The 13,167-nt window shown below is 44.9% G+C and overlaps 1 protein-coding gene across 1 annotated transcript in view; it reads left to right on the top strand.

Moving 5' to 3' along the window:
* LOC309613154 (uncharacterized protein) overlaps nt 1–9,705 on the top strand; it is a gene marked incomplete at its 5' end in the record, with an annotated part of 177,196 nt that extends 167,491 nt beyond the window's left edge. The window contains one exon of the transcript XR_014235543.1: nt 7,325–9,705. The remainder of the gene's footprint in view (nt 1–7,324) is intronic.
* Nucleotides 9,706–13,167: the final 3,462 nt, after the last annotated feature.

Raw genomic sequence — 13,167 nt, 5'->3', positions numbered from 1 at the left:
TTCGGTTGCAAATTACCCGACAGCAGGGACCCCGTGGGGGTCATCTTTTTATCCTGTCTTGCTACGTGCACGGAGTAGGTGCTCAATAAATGCCTGGGGAATCAACCATCGATCGACTTGAAGGAGTCAGAGGCAAGCCTGCCATCACTGGTTTCTTGGCTTTCTCATCCCTCTTTCTTCTGATGGAAACATTAAAGCATATAAGCTCATACTCTCACTGGCTCGCTTGCATCTCCCTCCCTTCCCTAGGCTATAAAAAACATTACATTCTAAAATGAAACAAAGGTAATGGAAACCAGAAAGCCGTGTTTTTTTTGCGATCGAAAACATATGTTAAGGACAAGGATTCGAAATGATGAATCTGCACAGGGCTGTTGCCAGTGATCCCCTCTCTGCCTCTCTGCTCTGGTCAGAAGCAGGAGTGTGCAGATCTGAAGCAGCCCCCATGCTGAGGCAGCCTCGGTTGTCAAGGCGGCAGGCCTGGCATGGCCAGGGGCATCTTTTTACCTTCAGGCATCTCCTGGAGGTTGCTAGGTGATATGGGGGTGAGGATCACACAATATTCTTCTGACCTTTGGAAAAGATCCTTTTGGGTTCTGAAACAGAGGCCCTAGTTCCCCTTTGCCCTTAAGATGAGAAGAGTCACCATCGTTTGTTGATTCCCACCTGTTAAAGGATAAACTGAGGGATGTTAACAATTTTAAGAGTTTATTTAAGCAAAAATCATTTTGAATCAGGCAGCATCCAATCTGGCACATAGAAAGGAGCTCCAAGGAGCTGTATGAAATGAAAGACTTTTATAGGCAGAAGGGAGTAGAAACAAGGAAGTTATACCGGGCAAAAGCAGACTGGTGATTACAAAGGTACTTTTCTTTAGGGGATGGCAGGGGTCTCTCAGGCAGATTACCTAACTAGTTCTTGTCAGGCAATTTCTGATTGACTGGTTTAAGTTTCCATTTCTGGGAGAGCCAAAACTGGAATTAAGTTAAGTCTTGGTTTGGTAAGATATGGGGCTTAACATAAGTGACTCCATTTTGGGCACGTTGTCTTGTTTTTAACACTATGAGATAAGCATTTTATCTACATTAAGTCAAGAGCTATTTTGCAGGGTCATTTTGAGTATTCATTCTTCCCATTTTACAGGTGAAGCAACAAAGTCACATGGCTAGTAACTGGTGGGCTGAGAATATAGTATTGTTAGTAATATCCATCAACACTGAGTTCTCATTTATTTATTTATGCATTCATTCAGTAGATGTTTACTGAGTACCTGCTGTGTAGCAGACACTGTGAGTTAGTTGCAGATACAGCATTGAACAAGAGAGATCAATGTCCTTGATCTTACAGTTGGCTGGCAAAGATGTCATGACCTTTTGATGTTCAGATTCATTGAGTCTGATGTAAAAGAAATTCTAGGGACTGTGAGCCTTTGTGATACAAGGGACTTGGGTCTGAGGTGTCAGGGGAAGCTGTCCTGAGGAGTGACCTCAAGGGGGTGGTCCTGGAAGATACGAGGAACTAAACAGGTAAACTGAGGTAGAACCTTCTAGCCGAGGGAAGACAGGTTAGAGGGCAGAAAAGAGCATGATGTGATCAAGGGAGACAAAGAGGCTTGAAAGATGAGGTTTCCATCCTGTGTCTCATTTCATCCCCTCAGCAACCATAAGGGAGATATTATTACTATCCTCCTTTAACAGATCATGAAACTGAGGCTAGCTGAAGTGGTTTGCCCAAGGTCACACACCCGGCAATGAATTAAACCCAGTGAAATGACTCCCCTGCCTATGCTGATTCTAAAACACATGGTATATCTGACAAGGCCCCTGTGGTCAGACCTTTTGAAAAGGCTAAAAATGAGAAATGTGGCCAAGAACTAGAGAGCTTTGAATCCTGAGGCTCTGAGCTGTGGAGCCTGAGGGGCACCAGCAGTAGGAAGAGCAGAAGCCTAGGCAACTGTTGAAGAATTTTATGCCATGGGCCTCTCCTGCCTGTAGAAATGGCAGGCCCTGGGGTCTGTAGGTGACAGCATCATATCCCCGTTCCTAACATTGCCTTGGGGACTCCCCAGACCCCCCAAGAGTCTGGATCTGAAATTGTCTTAAGGTCCTGTGTTTGCACATGCTTAGGTGTTGCCTCCACCAGGAAGCCTTCCTTGAACACTTCAAGCCTGGTTAGATGCCCTTTCTTTGATCCTCCCACATGCACCCTCACTTCCCTGCTCCCTGCGTTGGCAGTTCTTCTTTTTCATCCTGAACCACACTGTATTTTTTTTTTTCCTTTGATCTTCAAAAATGGCAATTTTAATAGTTCACTATAATGAATAGGCAGATGGCAGATGGACAAAACTGGCCATGACTGAACCAAAGCTGAGATTATGTCATGACTAAGGACTGTGATTAATCCAATTTTTAAAAAACTTTTATTTATTTATTTTTTATGCAGCAGGTTCTCATTAGTTATCTATTTTGTACAGATTAGTGTATACATGTCAATCCCAATCTCCTAGTTCATCACCCCCTCCCGCACTTTCCCCCTTTGGTGTCCATACGTTTGTTCTCTACATCTGTGTCTCTATTTCTGCCTTGAACCACACTGTATTATGTGTATTTGTTCACTAGGCTGCCAACCCCTCTCGAAGGTGGGCTCCTCAAGGGTAGAGCTTGGGTCCCATTCATCTCCATGTCCAGTCTGGCCCACGGCTCCCTGGTGCTGGCTGATGATGAGTGAGTACTCCATTTTCCGTCTCTACTGGAGGGAAGGCCGCCTCGGGAATTCAAGGGCTAAATAGCTCTCATTAGCCCAAGGGTAGTCCACACTGGAAATCAGATCAGCAGTGGGAAATGTGCAGAAGGACTCAGAGAACATGCTTTGGCTTCTAGGAGAGAGGCCACCACACCTGCTTTAAAGTGCGCATTGCCCACGTGGGGTGTTTCAACCTCAGGTGAGACGCTGGGGAGGTAGAGCCCGGGCTGGAGAGGAAGAGCTGCATTTCCCAAATGGTTTCCATCTGCTCTGCCGGTGTCCACACTCTTGGAGTGAAATCACATTTAACTCCCTCTTGCCTGTGCATCCATGCCATAAACTTATACCGAGCGCCTACTATGTGCCAGTCACTCTGCGCTCTTCTGGGGAAATAGAAATGAAGCCATGAGTCTATTTGGGGGAGAAGAGAATGAAAACAGATGTGACGCAAGTGCTTTACATAAGAAGAAAGACTTTTAGAAACTCAGAACCAGGGGTGAGTCACTTTGGGTGACCTGGGAGAGATCTGCAGAGAGATAACATTTTAGGTGGGTCTTAAAGGACAAGTAGGAGCTTGAAGGGGAAGCGAGGTGCCCCTGGAAGAGGAAACAGCATGAGCAAAGGCCCAGAGGAACGCTAGGGTATGTCCCGTCTAGGGGCCAAGTTGGTTTACTGTGGCAAGAACGTAGGGCACTCTTGCGGGGTGGGGCAGAAGGAAAGAAGGCCACAGCGACAGATGTCCTGGCACGTGGACTTACCCTTTGCAGAGTCACAAGCACAGTGTCTGCTGTGAAACAGATAGGAGGTACTGACCCCTGAGTGGGAATCAGCATTTTCCACTTCTTCCCATATACGAAAAGAGCCCAGTGGCCAGCGGAAGAAGCTGGATAGGCGTTAGTATGGACGATGTGGCCAGTGCAGTGCAGGAGCCCACAGGGCTGCCGTATTAGGGGTGACAGGGGTCCCACTATAGGAGGGCCTGGCATGGGCTCCGATTAGAATGAGAGCCAAGAGCCTCGGCAGCAACGTCTCCCCTCGGTGCTGCCCCTGCTTCCTCCAAGTGAGAGCTGATAAAATGTTCTCCAAGGAGCACAGCCTAGGGAAAGAGGCAGAAGGGCGGCGAGGGCGGGGAGAAGGGCACCAAAAGGGATGTGGGGCTCTGTGCACCTGCAGTCCATTGTCCTGGCTCCGAGCAAAGCCACCACGAGCAGAGCCCACGGCTGCCGTGGCTCCCTGAGAAAATGCATTGGCAATACCCAGGCTGCAGGAACTGCATCGCTGCTTGCACGCAGGCACGTGTCCCAGCCCAGATCTCCCCACGTACCTCGCCAAAGCCTCTGCCCTGAGCTGTGTGCTGGGGAGGAGTGGTTGCACTGGACTCTGAGCTCAGGCTGTACGTTTCTTCAATAACTCACATGTTTCTGACCCCATGTTTGGAAGCCTGAGGTCTCTGGTTCCCCCCCCTCCACCCTCATAGCCTCCCAAGCTCCATTTCATTTCCTTGCACCTAATGCTGTGTGTCTAAAGCCTTCTCAGTAACGTGAGCTCGCTGAGGATCTAGACTGTGTCTTACATATATCTGTATGCCTGGCCTCTTGCATGACGCCAGTGCTGGAGATGAGAAACAGACAAATATCCACCCAGTAGTTTCTGAAAGCAGGCAAAACTGGTGATGATATGCCTTAGTATCCATGGGGAGGACCTACTCCTTTCCTGATTGATTCTCAGTCCCCTCACTTCTTAGAAGACACTTTCTGCTTCAACCTTCTTAATACACTCCCAGGCTGGCTGTGGATAGATGTTTCTTGCCTCTCTCTCTCTCTCTCTCCATCCATCCATCCACCCATCCGTCCACGTATCCATTCATTCATTCTAGACACTTTGTTAGAGCAGTTTTAGGTTTACAGAGAACTTGAGCAGGTAATACAGAGAATTCCCATATACACACCCCCGCACACACACCGAAATTTCCCCTGTTATTAACATCTTGCATTGCTGTGGTACATTTGTTACAATCGATAAACCAATAATGATACATTAGTATTAACTAAAGTCCATAGTTTATATTAGGATTCACTCTTTGTGTTGTACAGTTCTACGACTTTTATAAGTTTTGACAAATGTCATGTGTCCACCATTACAATATCATACAGAATAGTTTCACTGACTCAAAAATCCCCTGTGCTCCTCCAATTCATCCCTCCCTCCCCCTGAACTGCTGGCAACAACTGATCTTTTTATTGTCTTTATATTTTTGCCTTTTCTAGAATGTCTTATGGTTGGAATCATATAGTATGTAGCCTCTTCAGATCAGCTTTTTTCACTTTGCAATATGTATTTAAGGTTCCTTCATGTCTTTTTGTGGCTTAATAGGCTTATATCTTTTCATTGCTGAATGATATTTCATTATATGGATGTATCACAGTTTGTTTGTCCATTTACCTATTGAGGAATATCTTGATTGTTTCTAAGTATTAGCAATCATGAATAGAGCTGCTATATATATTCATATGCAGGTTTTTGTATAGTCTTAAGTTTTCAACTCATTTGGGTAAATACCCAGGGGCATGATTGCTAGATCATCATAAGACTATGTTGAACTTCGTAAGAAACCACCAAACTGTCTTCCAAAGTTGCTGTTTCATTTTCCATTCCCACCAGCAATGAATGAAAGTTCCTATTGCTCCACATCCTTGTCAGCATTTGGTGTTATCAGTATTTTAGATTTAGCCATTCTTTTGTTTTTCCAATTGAAGTATAGAGTTGATTTACAATGTTGTGTTAGCTTCCGGTGTACAGCAAAGTGATTCAGATACCTATATATTCCAGCCATTCTAATAGGTGGGTAGTGATATTCCTCTTCTTTTTACTCTTGCCTCCAGTGCTCTGCTGTCTGTCAGGCACCCTCACAGGGTGTTTATGTCTTCATTTCATACAGGACAAAATTAAAAACCACTGAAATAAGTACTTTCCTAAAGTCCCACTGCTGATTACTGCATCTTCATTTGAACCCAAATGGGTCTGATTCCAAATTCACTGCTCTTTTTCACTACTTCACTCTCCATTGAACATTAAACACACAAGTGAGACAACATGCCATAATGCTACCCATGTAACCCAGAGACAAGGAAAATCTTTTAGTTAAAAATATCTATGTAATTCACTTAATTGACTGGAGAATGGGTTCACTTTGATTGGCATGGATAAACCATGACTTCAAATAGAATTTCAACTCAAAACTCACCTGATTCAACACACTCTTTTCCCAAGTGAAGAATCTGAGGCTGCATTTTTTGGATGAGGCACTATTATTGGGTCTGTAGAGGAACGGGCCTGAAAAGTAGGGTCCTGGAATTGGAGACTAGGCCAAACATGGGAGTCATGAGCTTTCAGAAGTGAGCTCAAACTCAGGGATGCATCCAGTCCAGGCCCACAGGGAAGAATGGTCTGTGGAGAGCATGGTGATGGGAAATTGGTGATGTAGAAGAATTTTGCTCCAGGGCAGGGAGGTCTGGCCATGGTGGCTGCATGCCAGGTCCTGTGCTGAGTGCTGAAGGGAGAGATGAATTAGACAAGTGCAGAACATGGTTGTTTAGTAATCAAGAGTGTACATTATGGGGTCAGAACTCATGAGTTTGGATTTCAGTTCTGTCACTTAATAGCTGTATGATCTTGGGCAAGTGGAAAATTCTCCAAGCCTCACTTTCTTCATCCATGGACTGGGAAGAGTAATAGTACCTTCCTCCTTACATTGCTGTGAGTATTAAATAAGACAAAGCATGTAGAACACTTAGCATAGCCTTGGTGTATAGAAAATTCTCATTACATTTTAGTCATCATTATTATAAGAAGGAGGTTCAGCCACACAGGGGTTCACTGCTGGAGTGGGATTAGAGGCAGGCTGATTTAATGTGGGGTGTCCTGAGTTAAGGTCCGTTTGGTGAGGGGCATGACAGGTTCCAGAGTCTGGCATACAGCCGAATCTTTAAAAGTGAGTCACGTGGCTCTGGCAGTGGTGTGAAAAGGACAGGAGGCAGTCGGGCATCTCAGTCAGACAGGAAAAGTGGCTTGCCCCAAATCACAGTGACTCAGTGTCTGATTCAAGACAAGGACTCCCTCCTGCAAGACTTTGTCCTAGCAGCTCTGTCTCCTTGAAAAGAGTAACTCCCAGGTACTTTGTCATCTGCCTGATAAACAACTAGTCACTATTCAAGACTCAACTCCAGAGAGTAACACACTGGCTAAGGACAAGGCTTTGGAGTCTGTCTGACCTGTGTTCAAACCATGCTTTTTGTCTTACTGGCTGTGTGGTTTTTACCTTTTTAAGTTTCTGTTTCTTCATCTATAAAACAGGGCTAACGATAGTAACTGCCTCATGGGGTTGTTGTGGGAATTAAATCATATAATGTATGTAAGGGGCTGAAATGTGGTGTAGTGTAACTGTGTCCTCCAGAAACATATGTTCAAGTCCTAACTTCCCTGTACGGTGAATTTAAGTGTATTTGGAAATAGGACTTTGAAATGATATTGTATTGGATTGAGGGTGTGTCCTAAATCCAAAGACTGGTATCCTTACAAGAAGAAGAGACACACAGAACAGAAAGGTCGTATGATGAAGGAGGATGAGAGACTGGAGTGATGCAGCTACAAGCCAAGGAACACCAAGGGTTGCTGGGAGACACTAGAAGCTAGGAGAGAAGCATGGAACAGATTCTCCCTTAGAGCCTTCAAAAGGAGCCAACTCAGCTGACACCTTGATTTCTGGCATCCTGAACTTGCGAGAATACATTTCTGTTGTTTTAAGCTACCCAGTTTTTGGCAATCTGTGAAGGCAGCCCTGGGAAATGAATACACATGACGAGTACTCAGTAAAGGGCAAGCATTAGCATTATTATCATCTCTGAAGCTTTCTTTACACTCTGGGCAGAACGGAATCCCTCTTCCTTGATGTCCCACTATATCCTGTACGTCTCTGACACTCTTTACGGGAATTATTTGCTTATATACTCATTTCTGACATTGCACTTTGAATCCTTGGAGGGCAGGGAATGTGCATGGCTCACCTTGTGTCTGCAGTGCCTAGCCCAGGGCCTGGCACAAGAGAAGGCACTTAGCAAAGATTGGGCAAGAATCCGGGTTTTCTGGCTAGGGAGCGCCCAGGTCCCTGTCAGCCTCCTACCTTAATGGAATACTCCATGACTGAAGGCAGGGCATCTGGTACCCCTCCTCCAGCTTTCTCCCACATCTGGCTGAATTAGGTGTGAATGAATGAAAACCATAAGGATCCCATTTGCTGTCCCCCTGCTTCTTTTTAAGCCATGTGCATTTAGAATTAATCAGCCAAGCATGACTGAGAGTTTTGACAAACCCAAAATACTAGAGAAAGAGTTCAAGATGTTTTGATGATCCTCAGTGCAAAAATGGTTAAGCTGTTGTCCCAAGCGTCTGTTGTATCTGAGACCAGTGAAGTTTTGGACAACAGCAGCCCACCCCAATCTCCTAGGTGAGGGGGCAGATACATATGGAGACTCTGATGGCCTGTTTCTCCCAGGAATACTTGACCACAGGACTCATACTGCCTGGACAGCAGCCAGTGCCAGATGTGCCAGAAAGTCAGAAAGCTGAGCGTCTGCCCAGTGTCAGAGCTGCTGCCCTTGGCTCAGGACTAGGGTCCTAAATGCTGCAGTCCTGGGCAAATCTGATGCTACTCACTGCTCCCAGGGTTTAGATTTCAGTTCTGGAAGTTCATGATGACAGGTGTAATGCAGAGACTTGTACAGCCAGACCCAGCTGGAGGTGAGAGTCAAGGGGTCAAATGACTTAAAAATCGATGCACAGCCTTCTCTCTAAGTAAACAAATGAGTCTTCTTCTTCTTCTTATGACAAAAACCGTAACTGCTTTTTTTGTGTATGTGAAGAATGATTGTAGACCAATTTATTTGGGGAAAAAACCCACTTATAACTCCACCTTGCAGAGATACCCACCATTAACACTTTATTACGTAGCTTTGTAGACATTTTCTATGCATATGTGCATATTGCCTATAGCATATAAACAATCACATTGTACTTTGATCAGTTCTCGGAATAGAAATGATGTTCCCAAACTGAGTAGAGGGATGCTCCAATTACATGTATAAACATCCAATTTTTAAAACAAAATTGGGACAAGAATTGGGAGTATAATGTCATGCTTTTCGTACCCTGATTCTTCAGCTATTTAGCCTTCAGATTTTGGCTTAAATGTTATTTCCTTGGAAGCTTTCTTGACTGGGCCAGGGCACACGCTCTCCCAGTTTCCGTGTTCATATCATGATGTCTTGCAATGCAATTAGACATTAAACATTTCCATGTATAATTTTTGGCTCTCCTGCTGGACTAAAACTTAGGCAGGCCAAGACTCGAACCTCAACACAACCCACACTTCTCTCCAGCCCTGCACCTGACAGTTGACAGTCCCTAAGCTCCAGGGTGAATAGGAGGCCTGGAACCCTTGACAATGGACCGTTGCTCCATAGACACCTAATATCCCTGTGAACATCTTCTCAGTCTTCCCCAAAGGAGCCTGCTGCCCTTTAAACCCAGTAACTGTATCCCAAGGAAAAAGATGTGGCCAACCTTCTGGAATTTTCTTTGATACTGGCTCCAAGCTAAAGCTAAGGATTCAGAGCTGTACTGTGGTTCACCGTTTAAAATGAGGGGTGGGGGAGGACTTTTGCAGGCCAAGAGATAAATCGAGATCTCACTTGAGTTCCCTTCCTGGAAGGAAACCTGAGCACTAAATCTCCTTGTCATTATTACCCTAGTCTGGATACATAGCCAGAATGGATATCTTCAGCAACTGACCGAAATTCCACACAGCTTCCTGACCCATGGGAAGACCTACTATGGAGAAAGGACAGTGTAGAAGCCATTAACATTCACCAGTTACACAAAAAGCAAGACATCAAAAGCAATACTGCGGGCTTCCCTGGTGGCGCAGTGATTGAGAATCTGCCTGCTAATGCAGGGGGCACGGGTTCGAGCCCTGGTCTGGGAAGATCCCACATGCCACGGAGCAACTGGGCCCATGAGCCACAACTACTGAGCCTGCGCGTCTGGAGCCTGTGCTCCGCAACAAGAGAGGCCGCAATGGTGAGAGGCCCGTGCACCACGATGAAGAGTGGCCCCCGCTTGCTGCAACTGGAGAAAGCCCTCGCACAGAAACAAAGACCCAACACAGCCAAAAATAAAAATAAATTAATTAATTAATAAAAAAATAAAATAAAATAAAGTGCTTTGCTCTGAAAAAAAAAAAAAAAGCAATACTGCATTTCTGAGTAGAGCTGAAGACACTATCACAACTATCAAAGGCTTGAAAGATATAGGCAGGTTGCCTCCTATCTCATCCCCACTTAATTTTTCCATTTGCCAAGGTAAAAAGATCCTTGAGATGATAATGGTTTATCACGCATGTAATTAGCTGCTGTTTCAGATGTGGTCTCCTTCTGGAACTAAGCAATAGAGCCCCTGACATTGGATATGCATCTAATGAATAGGCAAATGCATTTTTCTCCATTCTGAGTCAAAGTGAACATCAGAGGCAATTTGCTCACAACTGGTAGGGAGAGCACTAATGTATTTACTATCCTAAATTCTCCAGATCCGTGCTACAATTTATTCTGCCAATCTTGATGGACTCATTATCTTATAGGACATCATGCTTGTCCAGTAGCTTGGTAATAGCACGGCACCTTGGCACAATGAATATCTTAAGCTGAAGGAGTTTGAGAAAATGGCAGAAGCAGGAAGGTCAGTCTGACCTTTGACCCCTCCCCTGCCCCTCCACCCAAAATGGCTCATAAAACTCCCCTGTGAAAGGTACCCTCCCTGTACCAGAAGGCAAGGAGACATTCTTACTATCAGAGATGGGGGATTTGGGGTTAAGAAATCTGTACAAATCTGTACAGTCAAAACTTGTTAGCTAACTCTTATCTTCCCAGTTACTTCTTCACTATTTACTACCCCAGCCCAAACTCCTTTGTCTTGTCAATTCTTCAGAAATTTATTGTTTCTCTGTCTCAAAGATGTAAAAGTTTCCTGCTCTGGTTACTTTTTTGGGTCTTGATTCTCTTGTGATTGTTCCCATGCACATGTAAAAGTTCAATAAAACTTGTATACTTTTCTCTTGTTTATCTGTCTTTGCCAGTTAAATTTTCAGGCCCAGCCAGCGACCCTAAAAGGGTCAAGGAAAACTTTTTCCTGTCCTATAGTGGGTAAGACCTGGAAATGACAGATACCCTAGATGTTTGGCAAGATGCATTTGTGCAGAGGGTGAGCTGTACATCCTGTGAAATTGAGTGCCTATACAGTTCCAGTGACCTGGAGCGGAGTTAGCAAACTTTCTCTGTAAAAGGTCAGATGGGAAATAATTTTAGCTTTGGGCACGTTGTGTCTCTTGCAACTACTCACTTCTGCTGTTGTAGTGATAAAACCGCCATAGACAATATGCAAACAATAAGCATGACTGTGTTCCCACAAATTTTTATTTACAAAAATAAGCTGTGGGCTTGATTTGGCCGGCTGGTCTTAGTTTGCAGGGCCCTCCCTGACCTAGAGCATGTCAGATATCTCCTCCAAGGATAAAATGGTCTCTCCTGTTCTCCATTCCACTATGAAGGAGGCATGATGGTAATTGGGTCTCTGAAAAATTTGGGGCTCAGTTGATGCCACATTTGGGTGTATTGCTCTCACCCATTTGCCAAGTGACCTGAAAAACTGGAAGCTTCAAGAGAGGCCCAGATTAAAAGAAGGATCTCTAGCTCTTCCAAAATGCAGTCTGGGTGGCTCTCTGATCAACTCTTCTGACCTGGGGATACAATAGGCTTGATATGTCTACAGTAAACCAAGATGCTAAATGGTCTCATGTGAGAACACCATTCTTACCTTCCTGAGCCTCTGACTCTTCCCTCAGTACTCTGCCTAGGCAGTTTTGGTACCTCTTGCTCATGTACTATAGGCCAAATTTGTGTTCAAGCTTCAAAGAGCCATCCCAACTGCCTTAGAGGCCTCCTGACTTTTTATAGAAAATATTGAATAGATAGTTGGCTAACTGAGCTGTCATTTTCTTTTTGTCAGGGCTTCTAAAACTGTTGACCACAGCTAGCCGAATCTACAATCCTTATAGTTACCACCACCATCATGTCATTCAATGTCCCCATACTTTCTTTACCTCCTTCCAACCCACCTCTGTCTTGGTGCTTCGTATGTCTTGGGATTATCACCACCCCACTCACCACCAGCAGGGGATTTCTTATCACCATCTGACTTATGAGTATTACAGTTCCAGAATCCCATCTGGAAGGCCTCTTTCCAAGACCACTTTTTACAGCAATTTTCATAGATTAGGTTATCCCAAAAGTAGATCCAGAGACAAGTGCCTGTGGACAGGTTATTGATATTGTGAGGTGATTCCAGGGAAAATGGGTGGGGGTCTGGGAAGAGGAAAATAGGGACAGAGGGAAAGCCAATATCAGGTTGTGTTATTGAGCTGACCACCACTGTGGGTGACTGGGGCTTTCCCACTGGGACCCTCTGAGAATTTCAGAATTATCCACCCAAGTGATGAAAAAAGGAAGCATTTGTCTATTGCTTCCGTGGGGTGCTGCTACCCTCTTTCTAGGTTTGCCTATGCCTGACAACTGAATGGACCCCTGTAGGCATCTCACACCAGTGCCAGAGAATGCCAGGGCAAAAAGCCTGAGGTTGATGGTGGGGCTGAGGCCATCAGCTGTCAGTGTAAACCTGCAGTCTCGTTGCTGCAGGAATAGGTGGAATTGAAGCTAATTGAGAGGATGCGAGGCAAGTAAAAGAGGTGATGGATACACTGTGCCTGGGCTCATGGCTTCTCCACTCCACACTTCCTACCACTGCTAATGCCCAGTTGTGCCCCACAGACCAACCCTAAGTCCTTGATATGTACAGTGAAAGAAATAAGGCAGTGGACTGATTATTATGACAATCTTTGGTTTTATCATAATCTCCTTTGTCAGCTGACCTTAGCGGACAGTGAAATATCATGTTGAAGATTTGGATATTGCAACGGGTGGGAGGTAACCGATGGCAAGGTTGGGGTGTCGTTTTTCAGATGTGGTCTGTATTCTGACTGGGTGACCATAGATTTAGGAACTGAGAAGTGGAAGTGGGGTGGTACTTTTTATGACTGAACTGAATGATTCACTCTCAGCATGTTGCCTCTTGGTTTGGGGTTCTTTGGTTTGCTGAACCTTAGAAAGTACCCACGGAAGGAATGATCTCACTGGGGAAATAGTCATTCTTCTACTAAATTGGAAGTTATGGAGTTTCCCTGGCCACTTTGGGCTCCTGGAGCCATACAGTAAACAAAGGAAAAGAGCTTGGCTTGTGTGGTTGACCTTGACCATTGAG

This window comes from Balaenoptera borealis (assembly GCF_965194805.1).
Source record: "Balaenoptera borealis genome assembly, chromosome: 1".
Classification (NCBI taxonomy): Eukaryota; Metazoa; Chordata; class Mammalia; order Artiodactyla; family Balaenopteridae; genus Balaenoptera; species Balaenoptera borealis.
Note: the sequence above shows the minus strand (reverse complement) of the source record. Positions and strands in the feature narration are given on the sequence as shown.